This window comes from Piliocolobus tephrosceles, chromosome 11 (assembly GCF_002776525.5).
Source record: "Piliocolobus tephrosceles isolate RC106 chromosome 11, ASM277652v3, whole genome shotgun sequence".
Lineage (NCBI taxonomy): Eukaryota > Metazoa > Chordata > Mammalia > Primates > Cercopithecidae > Piliocolobus > Piliocolobus tephrosceles.
In genome coordinates, this window is record NC_045444.1 from 118,220,538 (window position 1) to 118,241,381 (window position 20,844).

General features: G+C 40.3%; 1 protein-coding gene across 2 annotated transcripts in view; it reads right to left on the minus strand.

The window, feature by feature from the left end:
• PDE6D (phosphodiesterase 6D) overlaps window positions 1-20,844 on the minus strand; it is a 62,161-nt gene that overhangs the window by 40,073 nt on the left and 1,244 nt on the right. The gene's annotated exons all lie outside the window — the stretch shown is intronic.

Genomic DNA, 20,844 nt, shown 5'->3' on the forward strand with positions numbered 1-20,844 from the left:
CATGTTTGGGAAGCAGAAAAGCTAATAAACTGAAGTTGGTGTAGATTAATAACCATCTTCCATCAACTCCCTCCTGGGGACATGAAGAGGCCCCAGGAGTATGTCTCCCCTGGCAGTGCTTTAGGAACTAACAACAAACAGTGAATTACTGCCCAAATGCTTCTCTTTGTAAGCAATGAGAATGGCAAGAAGCTCAAACATGGCATCCCTTTGCGGATTCTTGGCAATATCCTTCTGGGAATTTCTAAACTTCCAGGCAGGCTAGAGATATAGCCCCCAAAACAGGGGAAAAAAGTGTTTTTCTCCTGAGGGACTTCACACAGAAATGAGAAATGTTTAGTATTTCTTAGAACAATAAGGTAAACATTTAATGTAAAGATATTCATAAATCACTACCAGACTTTCATACCTTCAAAATAATTTCTAAGAACAGTAAAACAGGAAAACCTGATGTAAATTAGCTGGAGCAATTATTTGAATCAGCTGGTATACTTTATCAGCTGGTCCTTATCAAAGGGGTCACATCCAAGTAAATTTCTGTTTAAATCAATAGAAGAAAGTAAGGCAAAGACTTTACCAAGATATGGAAAGAATTCTGTTTGTAACATGATTTGTGTTACACATCACTTAGGTATACAAAACTCTGGCAGAAATGTATGCAGTCTTCACATTCAGTATCTATTTACTGTACAATGATGATGGCTAAGATGTACTGAGTACTAGACACTATCCTAATAATTTAGATATTATTCACGTATAAATTAATCCACATAACTCTATGAAATAGGCATTATTATTATAGCTCTTACATGGATGAGGAATCTGGTTTGAGGATGGTAAGTTTTTGCTTCATTTCATTGCTCAAAGGTCACAAAGCCAATAAGTGGTCAAGTTGGTTTTTGACTGCCTGATTCTAACATCCATGATTTTAAACTTTATATGACACCTCCAACTATCCTGCATACCCAGTTTGTACCAGGGAGAGACTGAAGGATATAAGATGAATAAGTCATGTTCCCTACACTTACGGTACAAGACAAGTAGTTCCTCTAGGACATGAGATGAGAAAGGCATTTCCAAATGCTACAGGATACAAGATGCCAGATCAGATTATGCTGCTAGTGTATTCCACAGGTCAAAACCCATATACTTTTGGGGCCCTTGATTTTTAATCTTTTTTATATACGCTTAATGGGTAAAAGGCATATTTATAAAAAGGACATGCTGCAAGCGTAGTGACACTATTTTCCAGCTCAGGCAAGTTTTCCAGAAATTACTGAACCACATCAATTTATATAATAAAGGGGATAAAGCTGTAACAATGTCCAGCTAACAGATCTAATATCAGTTGAGAGAATGATCTCTTCCATATTCAAGTGATAGAGTGTTGCCTGATAACTTGGTTCATGAATACATTAGAATGGAGACAGAAATGAGTCTAAGACTAAGGTTGTGGTCTCTCTTCTGAGACCATTTCTATAAAATCTCCAAAGGCTAAAGGGAAATCTCATTCATTGTATTAGCCCAACAATGGCTATAAATCAATAACTCTTAACCTATGGTTCATTATCAATGCAGAGAGATAAAGTCTTAACTATTTTGCATTTCTCAGGGCTAGCTTTCTAACAGTCTTGTTTAACTTAACTGCAGACAGTATAAGGCCAGGGCAAAGGTGAACAATATTTCTAGCCTTATCTGGCATCTAGCTATATTCATAGTTTAAAGGTAGTCCTCAAAGAAACAAGAGGCAGGGTAAAAGAGCTAATATTTGAGTACCCATTTTCAATATATATGTCACGTGCTGTGTTAACAGCCCCTCTTTTTTATTTTTCAATCTTATTTAATACTCATACCCACATAAAATAGTGGTGCTCCCAGCAGTCAAATACCTTTCTCAGGAACTCACAGCTGCTAAATAACAGCTAACATTCAGCTAGAGGTCTGTTCACACTACATACCCTTGAGAACAGAAAGGCTCCAGGGAACTGCAGGGTCCTGGGTACCTTTGTGACGACATTCTTCCAGGGCTAGAAGAGCTGAGGGAACTGATGAGAGGGTGAGAAAGGCAAGCAGACTCCCTCAAATATACCATGGAAATGGCCCTTTTGCCCTTCCTAACAATGTTCTCTTGGGGATATGCTTAGTAGAGAAGGAAGATGATGTATTGAGTTATTGACTTTGTACTGACCCACATTGAAAACAAAATTCCATTTACAACAAAACTTCCCTGTTGTAACCTGCACTTAAATATTGTGAGCTTAAATATTTCAAAATAATGATCTCCATTGAGTATAGCTGTATATGTGGCTATTAAAAAGTAGACCTCCTCTTTCCTATCCCTTGAATGAAACCATGATATATTTTTTTTTAATCTGAAGCAGACTCAAGGCCTAACTTTTTTGTTTTTTCTTTTCAGACAGAGCCTTGCTCTGTTGCCCAGGCTGGAGTGCAATAGCGTGATCTCGGTTCACTGCAATCTCTGCCTCCTGGGTTCAAGTGATTCTCCTGCCTCAGCCTCCTGAGTAGCTGGGATTACAGGTGGGCACCATCATGCCCAGCTAATTTTTGTATTTTTAGTAGGGACAAGGTTTCACCCTGTTGGCCAGGCTGGTCTCGAACTCCTGACCTCAAGTGATCCACCTGCCTCGGCCTCTCAAAGTGCTGGGATTACAGGTGTGAGCCACCGCGCCTGGCCTAACAATTTGGTTTTAAGAACTGAAGACTTGTAGTGTTGTAAGCAACCCAAACTTATCTTAATGGACACTGAAGGCTTGTTTCAAAGTTTTTCATAAAAATATTTCTTACCCTATTCAGCTAATCTTCTGAGAGGACACAGAGGAAACAAGAAAATCTCAGACAGAGATCTTAGGTGCAGTGGCTCACACCTGTAATCCCAGCACTTTGGGAGGCCAAGCTAGGAGGATCACCTGAGCCCAGGAGTCCAAGACCAGACTGGGAAACGTAGTGAGATCCCATCTCTACTAAAAAAAAAAAAAAGAAAAAAAAGAAAAAAGAAAATCGCAGGCAGAGAAAGCATTTGGCGGTATGGTCTGTACCGCAACATGGAAAAATGCACTGGTTCTAAGAGCAGTTGTCAATATTTGAAATTAATCCTAGCTGACTATAGATCTGCTCATGAGAGCTAGTTTAAATAAATAGGTTGACATCTTTGTGCAGTCATTTAGAGCAAGTTTTACATATTCAGCATGATCAAAACTATATTTTGCATAAATTCAGACAGAGGATTTATTAGTATTTATCTGTCTTGATAGAGAGCCAAAGGAACAGTATTCCGAGTGAATGATGACAAAAAGTTTGTTTTACATGGAGGACAGCATTATTGCAGTAATCCTGAGTTTCTCACTTAATCATTTCCCTCCAACTCTCCAAAGAGAGCTTCTATTCTCCTTTTTTCCTTGCCTACTACTACAATCATTCCAATCGTCTCATTCACGTATTTACTGCACAAACATGTATTGAGGTACTGTGTATTGGGTGCAAATATTGGGGATTCCACAGCTGTACCACTCAGAATGTGGCCCACAGACTGGTCCTGGTCTATAAATCCATTTGCTGCCAGCCTGTGACACGTGTTTAAAGTTTTTAGTAACAATACAGCAGAATAATTTATTTGTTGATTTCAATAATAATTTTTAAAAACTTTTATGTCATTTTTTAAAACCTTTTTTTTTTTTTTTTTTTTTTTTTAGAGACAGGGTCTCACTCTGTTGCCTAGGCTGGGGTGCAGTGATGTGATCACAGCTCACTGTAACCCCATACTCCTGGGCTCAAGTGATCTTCCTGCTTCAGCCTCTTGAGTAGCTGGGACTATAGGCATGCCACCATGCCTGGATAATTTTTAATTTTTTTTTTTTTTGTTGAGACAGAGTCTGTGTTGCTCAGGCTGGTCTTGAATTCCTGGGCTCAAGTGATCCTCCCACTTTGGCCTCCCAAAGTGCTGGGATTACAAGCTTGAGCCACCCAGGCCTGGCTTTATGTTATTTTTCTAATAATGAATCTCACTGTATTTTACAAAAATATTGGTCTATGAAGGATTAGAAGTAAAAACCCGATTCTTTGACAGCTATAGTTTAAGCAGCATTGTTCTAGGAAACAGGAAGAGTAAGATAAGACTTTTGCTCTTGACAAGGTCTTAGTCTTGTGTGAGTGTTCAATAAAAAGTCTTGCCAGGTGTGGTGGCTCAAGCTTGTAATCCCAGCACTTTAGGAGGCCAAGGTAGGAGGATCGCTTGAACCCAGGAGTTTGATACCAGCCTGGGCAATATAGTGAGACTGTGTCTCAACAACAACAACAAAAAATTAGCTACATGTGGTGGTGTGCGCCTTTAATCCCAGCTACTTGAGAGGCTGAGGGCAAGACTGTGCCACTGCACTACAGCCTGGGCAACAGAGTGAGACCCTGCCTCCAACAACAAAAACTCCTTCCATCTTCGTACACATTTTTGAGGAACACAGAAAGTTTAGGCTTTGTAAGTAGGTCTGGGGAATATTAATTTTTTTCTAATGAGCTATTAATAGGTTAAAAGGACAACAGAGAAGGGTGAGATAAGAAAGGCTGTCAACAGAAAGGATAGTTTGATAAAGAACAGGAAATCAACAGGCAACCAGGAGGCCAGCAGGTATAACAAATTGCTATATGCCTCAGGTGAAGAAGTCAAGAGGGCAAATCAAGGCTCACTGGAGGAAGACACTGAGTCCAGTCTCTGCCATACATTCCATTCTCCAGAGTGTTGTTTGTTATAGCATCAGCTCCTATCCTGGCCACTTGTTTATACCTGTGTCATAGTACTTTTTGGAGAGTACCATGAATATATTAGTTTGCAAGTCAAATTCTACAAGTTGTAAGTCAAATAAATATATTATTTATCCTTCTCCTCTCAGTGCTCAGCATGTAACTGGCACTCAAATATGTGTTGAACTACACTAAGCAATAGAGGGCAAGTTCATAAGAATTCTCTTCAGGCTGAGCAACCAGAAGAGATGCTTTTAGGGTCTAGTAGACTGTAGAAAGGGCAATCTAGGCTGGGGCGCAATGGCAAATGCCTGTAATACCAACATTTTGGGAGGCCAAAGAAGGAAGACTGCTTGAGCCCAGGAATCCAAGACCAGCCTGGACAACATAGTGAGATTCCATCTCTACCGAAGGGAAAAAAAAAAAAAAGACAAGACAAATTAGCCATACAGTGGTGCGTGTCTGTAGTTCCAGCTACTCAGAAAGCTGAGGCAGGAGGACTGCTTGAGCCCAGGATTTCAAGGGTGCAGTGAGCCATGATCTTACCACTGCACTTCAGCCTGGGTGGCAAAGCAAGATCCTATCTCCAAAAAAAAAAAAAAAAAAAAAAAAAAAAGTGGGAGGGGGGCAACTGCTTAAACCTGAAACTCAGAAAGAAAAAAAAAAAAAAAGCAAAAACCAACCCACCAACCAACCAAAAAACCTCCACTCTCCCTAAGGAGAACAGCTAAGTCAGTCAGCTGAATTGCAAATAACAATATATTAGAATTTAAAAGCCCATTCTGCATTAAGTCTGAATTCATGACTTGACAGAGTCCTCATAAATTATATATGGGCATGTGGCTCTGAGTAATTTCAAGGTAAGTATATTTTTCAGGCAAAATGGCTGACTAAGCATATAATGATATATGCTAATGTCTACTATGGCAGACCAGAGCAGTATGAGGCAAAGCTTCAAAATCAAGGTCACAGGCATAAAGAAAAACCTCTCCCTTCTTATTACTTTGGGGTGGAAGCAGCTGCAATGACTAGCAGTAAACAAAGGGAGTTTTTATTTGGTGGCATCCTGAGCATCTTCATTACAGGGCTGTCCTTCTTTACTCTGTTTTCATAGTTTTTGGTTGTGGCTTTTTTCTTCCTGTTCTCTATCTTTTCACACTCTGCCTTTATGATCTCTCCCTTCTCAAACTCTCTCCTCCTTGTTTCCTTTCTGAACTCATTTCCTTCTCTTACTCCCACTTTCTTCATTAATTCTTAAATACCACTTAGTCAGAGCCCTCTTATGCTTCTGCCTTAGCGTTGGTTACACAGAGCATTCTGCCTTTAGTACCTTCTTAACGACCAATTCTAATTCACGGCCATTTAAATGCATTTCTCCACCCAATAATTTGCCAGTGATTTTCCCATTTATGGGGGATAAGGTGAGAAAATATAAATGGATCTCTGAGAACCCAGGTTTCAGTATCCTTGAAACATAATATGCAGCATTGTAATCAGTGGTGATATCCCTGTGAAATAATACTCTTGTGCTGGCAAAGTTACTGTGCTTGGAAAGTATACAATCAAAATTCAAACTGGCCTGGGAAACAGTGGAGGCAAGTAATTTAGTAATGAGAAAAAGATTAGTGTTATGAAACACAACACAGTCTTCTCCCTAGCAAAGTCAAACAATAAAACAAACCTTTCTTTTTCTAGTCAGCCCATTATCCTACTGACATGTACAGTTATGTGCCTGGAACTGGTCAGAAACAAGCTAGAAGAGACATATCCAAAGAAATTCTTAGAGGTCCCTTTGCACTTTTATTTGCTTCCCAGCACCTCCTGATTGAAGAAGAGATAATACAAGGCCTTTTCCCAAGGGCATGTTCCCAAAAGGGCCACTGTTTCTTTCAGGTTATTTCGAGGCACAGGGATATTGCCTTGAATCCTATCAAAATCTACATCCAGAGATGCCTGAATTTCACCCAGTTTTTAAAAAATGCTATAGTATTGGGAAGAAACTCAACTCCTTCAAATTATAACCCTTAAAAAAAAAAAAGCTGGCTGGGCAGGGTGGCTCATGCCTGTAATCCCAGCACTTTGGAAGGCCGAGAAGGGCGGATCACCTGAGGTCAGGAGTTTGAGACCAGTTTGGCCAACTGAAACACCGTCTCTACTAAAAATACAAAAATCAGTTGGGCGTGGTAGCGCACGCCTGTGATCCTAGCTACTCGGGAGGCTGAGGCAGGAGATTGCTGGAATCCAGGAGGTGGAGGTTGCAGGGAGCCGAGATCACGCCACTGCACTACTCCAGCCTGGGCAACAGAGCAAGACTCCGTCTCAAAAAAAAAAGCAAAGTCAAAGATGATTTTGGTTTTCCAGCTAATAAGTGTCATCTGGGGGGTTTCTTCTGTTGTCACTCCAAGAGCCACAATTAATTCCCAGAATTATGAAAAAGGGCTTTCAGGTATCTAAACTGAAGTAAAAAACAATCAGTAAGGCTCTGACTTTTCTGATATCCTGAAACATTAAATCTATAAATTTACAAAACAGATCGCAATGCCAAACTTTAAAGCAAAGGTAAATAATGATTGTAATAATGTAATAGCAAGCATAGTGAATTTGAAGAGCTATGGTTTTTAAATTGAACTGGCATGTATTATTTCATTCAAATTTCATAACATCTCCATCAAACAGCATGCATTATCCTTGCTTTTTTTTTTTTTGGAGACAGAGTCTCACTCTGTCGCCTGGGCTGGAGTGCAGTGATGCGATCTCGGCTCACTGCAAGCTTCACCTCCCAGGTTCGCGCCATTCTCTTGCCTCAGCCTCCTGAGTAGCTGGGACTACAGGCGCCCGCCACCATGCTCGGCTAATTTTTTGGTATTTTTAGTAGAGACGGGGTTTCACTGTATTAGCCAGGATGGTTTCCATCTCCTGACCTCATGATCCATCCTACTCGGCCTCCCAAAGTGCTGGGATTACGGCATGAGCCACGGCGCCTGGCGGCATTATCCTTGTTTTACAGATATTAAGTGACTTGTACAAAGTCAGATGGCTTAAATAAGTGATTTCCATTATGTAATGAATTATATCTACCCACTCAAGCTGCTCCCCTAATATCTGCTTTCTTAGGTCACCAGATTTCTTGAAAGAGAAATCTATTCTTGCTGACTTTATTTCCTCATATATTTTATTCATTTTCTAATCTTGAAAGATTATACTTTGTTTCTTTATTGTTTTTTTTTTTTTTCCAGACAGGATCTTGCTCTGTGGCCCAGGATGGAGTGCAGCAGCCAGTGGCACAATCTTGGCTTACTGCAACCTCTGCCTCCTGGGCTCAAACGATACTCCTAACCCAGCCTCCTGAGTAGGTGGGACTATAGGCACACGCTACCATGCCTAGCTAATTTTTGTATTTTTGGTAGAGACAGGGTTTCACTATTTGCCCAGGCTGGTCTCAAACTCCTGAGCTCAAGGGATCCATACACCTTAGCCTCCCAAAGTGTTGGGATTACAGGTGTGAGCCACTGTACCCTGCCACTATCTATTGTTAAAAGATCACAATGACCTATAAGGTATCATGGGACTCTCAGCTGATTCTTAAATATCATTAATGAATAAAATTTTGATGAATTCCAAGGATTTGTTTGGTCCTTATCCTTCCTCATTCCTGACTCCAACTCACTCTTGAAATACTTTCCTTCCTCTCTGTTACTCCCTACTATCATAAAGATTAAACTAGGCACCACCTCATCTTTTAAGATCCTATTCAAGTGATAATCCTTTGTTGTTGTTGTTGTTGTTGAGATGGAGTCTCCCTCTGTCGTACACGCTGCAGTGCGGTGGCATGATCTTGGCTCACTGCAACCTCCACCCGGGTTCAAGCGATTCTCCTGCCTCAGCCTCTCGGGTAGCTGGGATTATAAGTGTGCAACACCACACCCAGATAATTTTTGTATTTTTAGTAGAGACACAGTTTTACCATTTTGGCCAGGCTGGTCTCCAACTCCTGACTTCAAGTGATGCACCCGCCTCGGCCTCCCAAAGTTCTGGGATTATGGGCATGAGCCATCGCACCCGACCTCAAGTGATAATTCTTGAAGTCTTCCACAACACCCCTAGTAGTAGTCATCCTTTCTCTGAGTTTCCACAGCACTTGATACTACTAGGTACTTCACACATTGTATTCTGATTGTTATGGTCTCTTTCTCTCTCCCTTATATAAGTTACTTGGTCATGGAAACTGGTTTATCATTTTCTTTTTTTGAGATGGAGTTTCGCTCTTGTTGCCCAGGCTGGAGGGCTATGGCATGATCTCAGCTCACTGCAACCTCTTCCTCCCAGGTTTAAGCGATTCTCCTGTCTCAGCCTCCCGAGTAGCTGGGATTACAGGTACATGCTACCATGCCTGGCTCATTTTTGTATTTTTAGTGGTGACAGGGTTTCATCATATTGGTCAGGCTGGTCTCCAACTCCTGACCTCAGGTGATCCGCCCGCCTTGGCCTCCCAAAATGTTGGGATTACAGGCGTGAGCCACTGCGCCTGGCCTGGTTTATCATTTTCTATCTCTTTGGTTTAGCAGATGATATACCACGTACAGATTCTATTAACAAATGTCTGAATGAATGGCCAGTAAGTGGCAGCACTATGACCAGAATACAGCTCTTCTGGTTCCTTTGTCTTTGCTCCTTAGGCAGAAGATGGCTCAAAAGAAATTAAGGCTTACAGTTACATTTCTCACTTCCTATTTCATGAAAATGCTGAATCTCAGATTTAGTCCCTTTTTCTTAATCTTTATCAGTGACCTGGTGAAGAACTATACTTTTCACACAGAGTAGTCACCTAGGTAGCAGTGCCACACATGGCATAGTTATGACTATCCTACAATTTGCTCTCTCTTTCTCACACACACACACATACATACACACAGATACATACATATATATACACACACAGATATGTATTTATACATATACACACACATACATACACACACACACACACACACATATAGTTTGTAGAGATGGGGTCTTGCTCTGTTGCCCAGGCTGGAATGAAGAGACACAATCATAGCTCACTGTAGCCTCGAATTCCTGAGCTCAAGTGATCCTCCTGCCTGAGCCTCCTGAATAGCTGGGACCACAGATGGGACCACATTTTTTAACAGAGAATCACAGAAAAGGAAATAGTCTGTTAGATTCTTATCTCAATCCACAAACACTTAATGGACCTTTTAAACAAACCCTAAATGCATAATAACACTCTGTAACAGGAACCCTCGAGTTGGTTCTATAAGCTACCCAAAATATACTTTCACCTGATATTTTTCATAGATGTTAAAGGAAAAGGTTTCAGGATGAAACTGAAATAAGCTGGTCACAAGGTAGCCTTGTGTATTCTGAACAATGCCAGGAAATGTTTGTTTATCCATATTAGTATCCAAGACTTTTTCACTTTTTTTTTCTATTAACGAGATTATCTGAATTGCTCATCTGAAAACAACTTCATCATGGGATAAATTTCGTGTTACTTTATTGGATAAAACTATATGGACACAATCTTGTGCTTATCAGACTTGAGTTAACAACCTCCTATGTTTGATCATCACTGAAGTTGCTAATCAGACCCCTATGAGTAGCCATCTCTTGACTACAGAGGACGATGTTTAAGAGGACTGTGCTTAAGATGAAAAAAATATGAAAACAAGAATATATCCACCTGCTGCTTAAGTATTTTCTGGAAAATGTATTTTTTTCCTCCAGTAACTCTTAATTGTTAAAAAATTCATTATCTTGGGCTAAACCCTGGCCCCTGTGTCTGGTGAATTGAGGGAAAAAAAGAATATAGGGGACATGACCACATTAGAAGAGGGTAATTTTCAACGGAAAAATAAATGTGGCTGTGACTTAAACACTGAGAAAAGGGCTGGGCATGGTGGCTTATGTCTGTTAATTCCAGCACTTTGGGAGGCCAAGGCAGTCAGATCACTTGAGCCCAAGAGTTCAAGACCAGCCTGGGCAACATGGCAAAATCTGGTCTCTAAAAGAATAACAAATATTGGCTGGGCGTGGTGGCTCACTCCTGTAATCCTAGCACTTTGAAAAGCCGAGGTGGGTGGATTGCCTGAGGTCAGGAGTTCGAGACCAGTCTGGCCAACATGGTGAAACCCCGTCTCTACTAAAAATACAAAAATTAGCCAGGTGTGGTGGCAGGTGCCTGTAATCCCAGGTACTCGGGAGGCTGAGGCAGGAGAATTGCTTGAACCTGGGAGGCGGAGGTTGTGGTGAGTTGAGATTGCGCCATTGCATTCCAGCCCGGGTGACAAGAGCGAGACTTTGTTTCAAAAAAAAAAAAAAAAAAAAAACCCACAAAAATTAGCCAGGCATGATAGTGTGCACCTGTAGTCCCAGTTATCTGAGAGGCTGAGGTGGGAGGATCACTTGAGCCTAAGAGGTTAAGGCTGCAGTGAGCTGAGAAATTTTTTTTTTTTTTTTGCACAACCTCTGCCTCCTGGGTTCAAGTGATTCTTGTGCCTCAGCCTCCCAAATAGCTTCTGTGGGGTTTGCCATGTTGGCCAGGCTGGTCTTGAACTCCTGACCTCAAGTGATCTGCCCACCTAGGCCTCCCAAAGTGCTGGGATTACAGGCATGAGCCACCTCACTCAGCCAAGCTGAGAAAATTTTAAAACTCAAAATTAATAATACAACAACAAAAGAATAAATTCTCCAGAGAGGCACCATGGTATACTGTAGAAAAGCTGGACTTTTAAAAAGACAAAACAAGGCTTAAATTAAGGTTCTGCCTTCATTTAAGTCACTGCCTCGTTGATCCTCAATTCCTTAATCTATAACGTGAGGCTAACAATGAATAGGGTTGTTGTGATTATGCAGTAATATATCAAAGTTCTTTAAAAACCGAAAAGCAGTATAGAATTATGAGATATTACTAGACCACCCCCTTTCTTCTTGTGGCTATATTTACAGTGTTAATTTATATTAGAGCTATTCATGTTTCATTCTCTGAATGTTATCTAAATTCAAAGGCAATAATTGCTCTCCTTGACTCTGAATCAGTTGTATCCACAATGCACTAAACCAAACACTTCAATACTGAGTGTCTAAGAGTTGTGTCAAAAACAAAAAAGAAACAATCAGGTCACAAAAAAACGTTTTGCCTATTTTAGGTGTAGGACACATCTCAATACAAACATTTGCTGAAAAGAGTACTTGTTAAGTAAGAGAGGCTGTCACCAAATCAAAGAATTGTAGTGCTGGAAAAAGATCTGAGTATTTCTGGAGATCATCTACCATAATACACATTTGATACATACAAAATTTCCCTCTGCAACACTCTTGACAGACAGGCATCCATCTGCTGCTTAAAACACTTTCTGAAAAATGTCTTTTTTCAGGTAACTCTACTAATTGTTAAAAACTGGCCTAAACTCTGTCCCCTGTAATTTATACCCTCCAAATCTTGTACTTCCTCTGAGAGCTACACAGCAACATTTAATTCTTCATCTTTAGAACAGTTTTTTTTTTTTTAACTTTAGAAGAGAACACTTATGTCCCTTGTCCAACTCTTTTCATTTTTAGGTTAAACTTCCTTCAGTTCCCCCATTATTGAATGTATGCCATGTTTCAAGTGGCCCTCCTTTGCACCAGCTCCACTTTCCCCTGCCTCCCTTTGCTGTAGACTAAACAAGCTCCCATGTGTCCTACGGTGAGACCATCACCTTCTTTGCCATAAACAGTGTGCTTTAGTCCAATCCACTGAAATCTTTGTGGATACTGGACTGTAAGAAAATATATTTGCTTTTCTTCCCAGCTCCAAAATTATAAGCAGGTCAAAAGCAAAAAAGAATGCTGCTCTCAAAACTTTGACAATTTGAGTTTTATGCATTCAAACAATTATTAGAATAGTCAGGCTGCTGGAGAAGATGGCCTTTAAAATTCCTTCCTATGATGCTAGGCTTTAGCTCAGGAATAGGGAGGGATGGGGCTATAAGTCAAATCCTCTCATAACATGAGGATTTGTGGATGCAGAATGCTGACAAGTGAGGCCTGGGAGGCAAAACTGAGGTCAACCCTAGTAAGAACCTAGAGCTTCCAAGCCTCAGAACCACTGCTAGTCCTTTATCAAATATAGTGATGATTACAACTGGAATTCTTCATGAGAGTTTTACCGTGTTCTGTCCCATTTCTCCAGAAGTTACCATAATGTTTCATTATAAACCATATACACAACCCTGGGAAGAAACTTAGCAGGTCAGTAGAAGACCACATAAATATCTGATTATACTCTAACTTCCTTCCAAAAAGCAAAAGCAGGAATGCCTATTTAAGAATCCTAAGGGCTGGGTGCAGTGGCTCACGCCTGTAATCCCAGCACTTTGGGAGGTCAAGGCAGGTGGATCACGAGGTCAGGAGATTGAGACCATCCTGGCTAAGATGGTGAAACCCTGTCTCTACTAAAAATACACATACACACACAAAAGTAGCCGGGTGTGGTGGTGGGTGCCTGTAGTCCCAGCTACTCGGGAGGCTGAGGCAGGAGAAGGGCGTGAACCCAGGAGGTGGAGCTTGCAGTGAGCCGAGATCGCGCCACTGCACTCCATGTTGGGCAATAGAGCGAGACTCCGTCTCAAAAAAAAAAAAAGAATCCTAAGTAAGACCAGGTGTGGAGGCTCATGTCTGTAATCTAGCATTTTGGGAAGCCAAGGTGGGCAGATTACTTGATCCCAGAAGTTCGAGAGCAGCCTGGGTAACACAGTGAAACCCTTTCTCTACAAAGAAAAAATATGAAAATTAGCTGAGTATAGTGGTGCACACACCTGTGGTCCCAGATACTCAGGAGGGTGAGGCAGAGGATCACCTGGGCCTGGGAGGTCAAGGCTGCAGTGAGCTATGATAGCACCAGCCTGGGTGACAGTGAGACCCTGTCACACACACACACAAAAAGAATCCTAAGATAATCAATAGGACATTATATTCATTTAATCAATTCAAGATAACAATCAAACTCTCAAGAGTCCATGCATGAGGAAACAAGCTACATGAAATCACAATCTACATGAAATTGGGCTATATGAGTGGTATACCTGGTTGCTTTCCAAGACGTTGGGTTGACAGACAAAAACTATATTATGGGAAATAAGAAACCTCAAATTCATTTTTAATATTTGGCCAAGGCCATTGTACTAGGGAATACTGACATTCAAGATAAGTTCTACAGTCAACTTTTCTTAATAAGTCTACTATTCTTATTCTTTATTTTAAGTGAGTAAATAGAAGATGTAAAGCCAACTAGTTTTTGGTTGGAAGCAAAGTCAAGGATCAAGGTACTATGAGAAAGAAGATACAGGGATTCCAGGACCCAACTATGGGAGAAGAAATGTAAGAACACAAGTGAAAGGTGCTTTCAGAAACCTTCTGAGCCCAAACTCTTTTTGCTAACCTGACATAAATTAGAATGAGATTCATTTTCTAGACAAGATAAACATGAGGTATACATCAATGCTTATTGAATCATTTATTCAGAGGCAAAACGGGAATACCATAGTTTCAGTAAGAAAATATAACTCGAATGAAGGCATCAGTTATATCTCAGAGCAATAAGTGGCTTTACAATCATATTAACACTATTGTCATTATTATTATTATTATTGAGATGGAGTCTCTGTTGCCCAGGCTGGAGTGCAGTGGTGTGATCTCGGCTCACTCTAACCTCCAACTTCCGGGTTCGGGCGATTCTCCTGTCTCAGCCTCCCGAGTAGCTGGGATTACAGGTGCACACCACTATGCCTCATTTTGTATTTTTAGTAGAGACGGGATTTCACCATGTTGGCCAGGCTGGTCTTGAATGCCCAAACTCAGGTGATCCACCCGCCTCAGCCTCCCAAAGAGCTGGGATTACAGGCATAAGCCACCATACCCAGCCTCTCATTATTATTAGTAATTATTAATAAAATGAATGGCAGCACATATTACTATATGCCAGGCACTGAACCAAACATCTTTTATGCAGTTTCATTTAATTCTCAAAACAACCCTCTGATGATATGAGATACAGATGCTGAGGCTCAGAGTCTAACCCTTGGAAGTGAGCCCATACTCTAAACCATCGTGCTATATGCTCTACTGCAGCTATGCGTAAACATTTGATAGATACCAATTACTTTCTATAGACACTATACACACATATAAACCAAATGAGAGTGCCCCTTTCCCTCAATGTTGTGAACACTGAATATTCTTTTTTTTTTTTTTTTTTTTTTTGAGACTGAGTCTCTCTGTCACCCAGGCTGGAGTGCAGTGGTGCAATCTCGGCTCATTGCAACGTTGGCCTCCCAGGTTCAAGTGATTCTTCTGCCTCAGACACCCTAATAGCTGGGATTACAGCCGTCCACACCATGCCCAGCTGATTTTTGTATTTTTAGTAGACACGAGGTTTCCTCACATTGGCCAGGCTGGCCTCGAACCCCTGACCTCAAGTAATCTGCCCACCTTGGCCTCCCAAAGTGCTGGGATTACAGGTGTGAGCCACTGTGCCTGGCATCTTTTTTTTCAAATAAATTTTTATGTATTTTTTTTTGAGACAGTTTCACTCTGTAGCCCAGGCTGGAGTGCAGTGGTGTGATCTCAGCTCACTGCAACTCCTGCCTTCTGGGTTCAAGCGATTGTCCTGCCTCTGCCTCTTGAGTAGCTGGGATTACAGGCATGTGCCACTATGTTTGGCTAATTTTTTGTATTTTTAATAGAGAGGGGGTTTTGCTGTGTTGGGCAGGCTGGTCTCAAACTCTTGGCCTCAAGTGATCTGCCCACCATGGCCTCCCAAAAGTGTTGGGATTACAGGCATGAACGACTGTGCCTGGCCTATTTTTTTTTTTAATTTTATTTTCATACAGTGCCACTCTCAGGATATATATATTATCAATCTTTTATTTTATTATTATTTTTTTTTTGAGACGGAGTCTTGCCCTGCCGCCCAGGCTGGAGTGCAGTGGCCGGATCTCAGCTCACTGCAAGCTCCACCTCCCGGGTTCACGCCATTCTCCTGTCTCAGCCTCCCGAGTAGCTGGGACTACAGGCGCCCGCCTCGTCGCCCGGCTAGTTTTTTTTTTGTATTTTCTATTAGAGACGGGGTTTCACCATATTAGCCAGGATGGTCTCGATCTCCTGACCTCGTGATCCGCCCGTCTCGGCCTCCCAAAGTGCTGGGATTACAGGCTTGAGCCACCGCGCCCGGCCATCAATCTTTTAAATTTGTGTCAATTACTTGGGAATAAAGAGATAGTCTATTATTATTATTATTATTTTAGATAACGTCTCACTCTGTTACCCTGGTTGGAATGCAGTGGGGCACAATCTTGGCTCACTGTGACCTCCACTTCCTAGGCTCAGGTGATCCCCTCACCTCAGCCTCCCAGTAGCTGGGACCACAAGTATGCGCCACCACATCTGGCTAATTTTTGTGTTTTTTTTTTTTTTTTGTAGAGGCAGGGTCTTGCCATGTTGCCCAGGCTGGTCGCAAACTTCTAGGCTCAAGCTATCCGCCCACCTCGGCCTCCCAAAGTGCTGGGATTACAGGCATGAGTCACTGCACCTGGCAGATAGTCTATTTTTTTAACAAGGTTGAGCATTTCCTCATTTATTCATTGGTCATCTGCTTTTTTCTTCTAGGAACTGCTTGTTCATATCCTTTGTCCATTATGAGTTAAATGCTTATCATATTGATTTGTAGGCAGCCATTTATATTCTGGATATTATAATATCTGAAGTATAAATAAATGAATTAAATAAATAAATGGAGACAATAAGCCAACATTAAAAAAAGCTACATTACTACTCTATATCTTACACCAAAGAAAATTCCAGATGGATTAAAGATAATGAAATCATAAAAGCATAATTCATTCTCATGGAAGTCTGTCAGTTTCTTGTTAATTTAATAAAGTAATATTTTTATGTTGATGAAAAAGCTATTCAAATAGACAAAACAGTGGATACAGACCATACTAGAAAGCTAGTAGAAGAGTACTATGACAAATGCTGGGCGCAGTGGCTCACGCTTGCAATCCCAGCACTTTGGGAGGCCTGTGGTCAGGAGTTTGAGACTAGTCTGGCCAACATGGTGAAACCCCGTCTCTGCTAAAAATACAAAAATTAGCCGGGCGTGGTGGTGGGTGCCTGTAATCCCTGCTACTTGGGAGGCTGAGGTGGGAGAATCACTTGAACCCGGGAGGCAGAAGTTACAGTGAGTTGAGATCACATCATTGCACTCCAGCCTGGGCAACAAGAGTGAGACTCCATCTCAAAAAAAAAGAAAAAGAAAAAGAGTACTGTGACAAATCTGTCAGTGAAAACAACTGAAAGATTGTTTCACTGTCAGTGAAAACAACTGATAAACAACATATTTATCTTTGGAAATCATAAATATGGTAAATCTATTATTAAGTGATCAAAGTAAGTTACAAAGTGATATTTACTATTCCATTTTTATAAAAAACACATTAAAAATTAGCTACATTAGAAGGCTATATTAAATAATATTTACAAAGGTCACTCTAGGTAGCTGGAGTTTGTAATAGGAAAATTAAATAGAATTTAAAAAAATTTATTGCTTTTGAAGATATTCCTTTTACACAGACATAAAGCTGGTTAAGCTTCTGGAAAGAAGGGACTGTTAAGTCATTCATTTTTGTATCCTTCAAGTGTAGAGTGCCCTATACATAACAGTCACCCAACAGACCTTCGTTGAAGAAACGAAACAGGAAACGTGGGATTTACAAACATCAGTCTCCATGTCAGCTGCTTAAAATAATCAAATCCAAAATATTTGCAGGAGAATCATATTGTTCCCCAAGTAACAGTTCATTCATAACATTAATTTACAATTAGGAAATGTTATGCTTTTAACAAACAAGAAAGAAATGCAAGGTTCTTAATGTGTATGACAGCCTTGCATTTCTTGAGAGGTAGTATAGCGCCACAGTCCAGTATAGCTCTTAAACCACTATACTATATTACCTTTTATGGATCTAGGGATCCAGGAAAATACAAATTAAAACAAGGTATCATGTGTTGTCCGAACTGGCAAAAATAAAAAAGATTGACCTAGTCAACGTGGAAAACTGAGCACTATCAACACTGTTGGTGGGAGATCATAATGGTGCTCTTTTTGTAGTGATAAACTCTTCTCACAAAAACAGATACTCTGAAAGAGGTAGGGTGAGATGGGGTGAAGGTGATATGAGAATAAAATCTTGTAAGATTTTGTTTTTGAAACAACTGATGGCAAATACTAAGGCCTATGCTGAATTCTCTCAGACCATGCCTGATTTATGCATACAGTATTCACTCTTATGGAGTATCCTTAAATTTTTTTTTTCAGAGTTGGGGGGGGGGGTCTCACTATGTTGGCCAGGTTAATCTTGAACTCCTAGCCTTGAGCCATCCTCCTACCTAGGCCTCCCAAAGTGCTGGGATTACAGGTGTGAGCCACCATGCCCAGCCAATGTTTCTATCTACTGTGGGCACATGGCAAGCTTCTATGTGAATAAAAGGGGCACAAATATTTACAGGGACCTTAAACACACATATTATGTTAGTCACAGACCAATCCTATTGTAAACTATACTAAATCACATCATAAAGCTATAATAATTCAACCAAATGTGTATAGGCACAAGAAGAGACAAATAGATCAACGAAACAGAAATAATCAAAAAACAAACCTACGTCTTATGAAAATTTAGTATATGACAAGGATGGCATTTCAAAACAGTGAGGAAAAGACGGACTTAGTACTGGAACTACTGGCTATTCAAACAGCATAAGTACTTAGATATCTACCACATACCAAATGTGTAAATACGTTCCAGGTGGATTAAAGAGATAAACATTAAAAAGAGAAGAAAAGATAGGATATTTAGTTAATCTTGGGATAAGAAAGATATTTTTAAACAAGATACAAAATGCAAAAGCCAGACGGCAAATATTAATAAACTTGAGGCCAGGCACGGTGGCTCACGCCTGTAGTCCCAGCACTTTGGGAGGCAGAGGTCAGGCGGATCACAAGGTCAGGAGTTTGAGGACAGCTTTGCCAACGTGGTGAAACTCTGTCTCTACTAAAAATATAAAAATTAGCCGGGCGTGGTGGCATGTGCCTGTAATCCCAGCTACTCAGGAGGCTGAGGCAGGAGAATTGCTTGAACCTGGGAGGCGGAGGTTGCAGTGAGCCAAGATTGTGCCACTGCACTCCAGTGTGGGCAACAGACCAAGACTCCGTCTCAAACAAATAAAATAAATTTGAAATGACAATTTTAGAATTCTGTTCAACAAAAAAGGAGACAATACATTGAAAGAAAATATTCGCAAAATATGTAATATGCAAAGGATTGATATTACAATATGTAAAGAATATCTACAAATAAGAAAAATAAACAATTTAATAGTAAAATGGGCAAAAACAAAATTAACAATCTACAGAAGAAAAAGAAATGGCCAAATAGAGGAGATGTGTAACGTATCTAATAACAACAAGAATAACACTAGCTAAAGCATAATGCTTACTGTGGATCAGGTGCTTTTCTAAATGCTTTAGATATCAAGTCATTTACTCTCAAAGCCCCATGCGATAGGTAGTATACTATTATTTTTCGCATAAGAAAATTGAGATGAGATTAAAGCAGTTGCTCAGGGACACACAACTAGGAGTGCAGGGCTGGAATTCCAATGCAGGCAGTATAGCGACATAGTCCAGTATAGCTCTTAACCACTATGCTACATGACCTTTTCATGGATCTAGGGATCCCAGGAGAATACCAATTAAAACAATATATCATTTGTTATCCAAACTGGCAAACAAAAAAGACTGACCTAGTCAACGTGGAAAACTGAGTACTATCAACACTGTTGGTGGGAGAACATAATGGTGCTCTTTTTGTAGTGATAAACTATTCTTACAGAAACAGATAATCTGAAAGTTCAGAAAACCTATTTACCCAATAAAAGGTGGACAGTCAGTTTCTTACTAAAACATTAATTTTACTTTTTCCTGAAGGTAGTAGCATATCTTAACATTCCTGCTTTTCTTTTCTTACCCCACAAATGCCCAATAAAGGCTACCAGAGGATGAGCACGCCACTGCTCTCATGCTAACTTTTTGATGTGGCTGCTTCGCTTGTGCTTCAGGATTTAATCAGCTCAGGTCAAGCTTTCCCAGAAAGCCTGTTTCTGGATGCACTAACATCACTGAATTGGTTGATTCGCTTTTCCTTCTAGTGGGCTGACACAGATTCTGCCTTCTGAAACTCTTTTCTGTATTTGTCTCTTATCCTCTTTCTTAACAGGTTCAAGAGCCAAGACTGAAGGTGAGAAGCTCAAACTTTTCTGCTTTGTTCAAAAGCCATTAAAAACGTATTTCTTCTTTTCAGCAATATGGTATTTCCAATCAGATGAAAACGTTGCTTCTGAAATCTCTCAATTCTCCATAGTTTCTGGTTTACTGCTTACACAGCAGGTTAAGTAACAATATTATTACATTGTTACATGTTAAGTAATAATACAAATTACTTGAGGGAAAAATAAAATTCACATCATAGCTTTTCCAGCACTTCAGTCATCCCTATATACCTATATGATCCATTATGGAAACAAACACAGAAAGGCACATGGAGCTATAAAAGAAGCTGCCACTAAACCACTACATAAAAGTACTGAAAGTTTATCATGAATGGTAGTATGCAAAGGTGATACAGCCTTTAGGTTTTTTTAAAATCATAGATCAATTTTCATTTGAAATATCTCACTTGTACATCCAAAACTTCCTTTCTGCACTGTGGTCTAAAATGTATTACCAACTTGGTTTCTGATTATAGCAAAGCAATTTAAGTTTGCAAGGGTGACATGGACATTGTGAAAACACAACAGAATATCAAGAAAACAGTGCTTTACTAAACCTCCAAGGGAGAAGCCCTAAAGTGGTGACTACCTTTTCACTGAGGGAGCAATTTAAGAACGTTCTGTACTATAGATTACAGACAGGATGTATGAAGAGATTAAAGTCGGCAGGAGAATGGAAAATTTGAATATACAAGTTTGCATTTT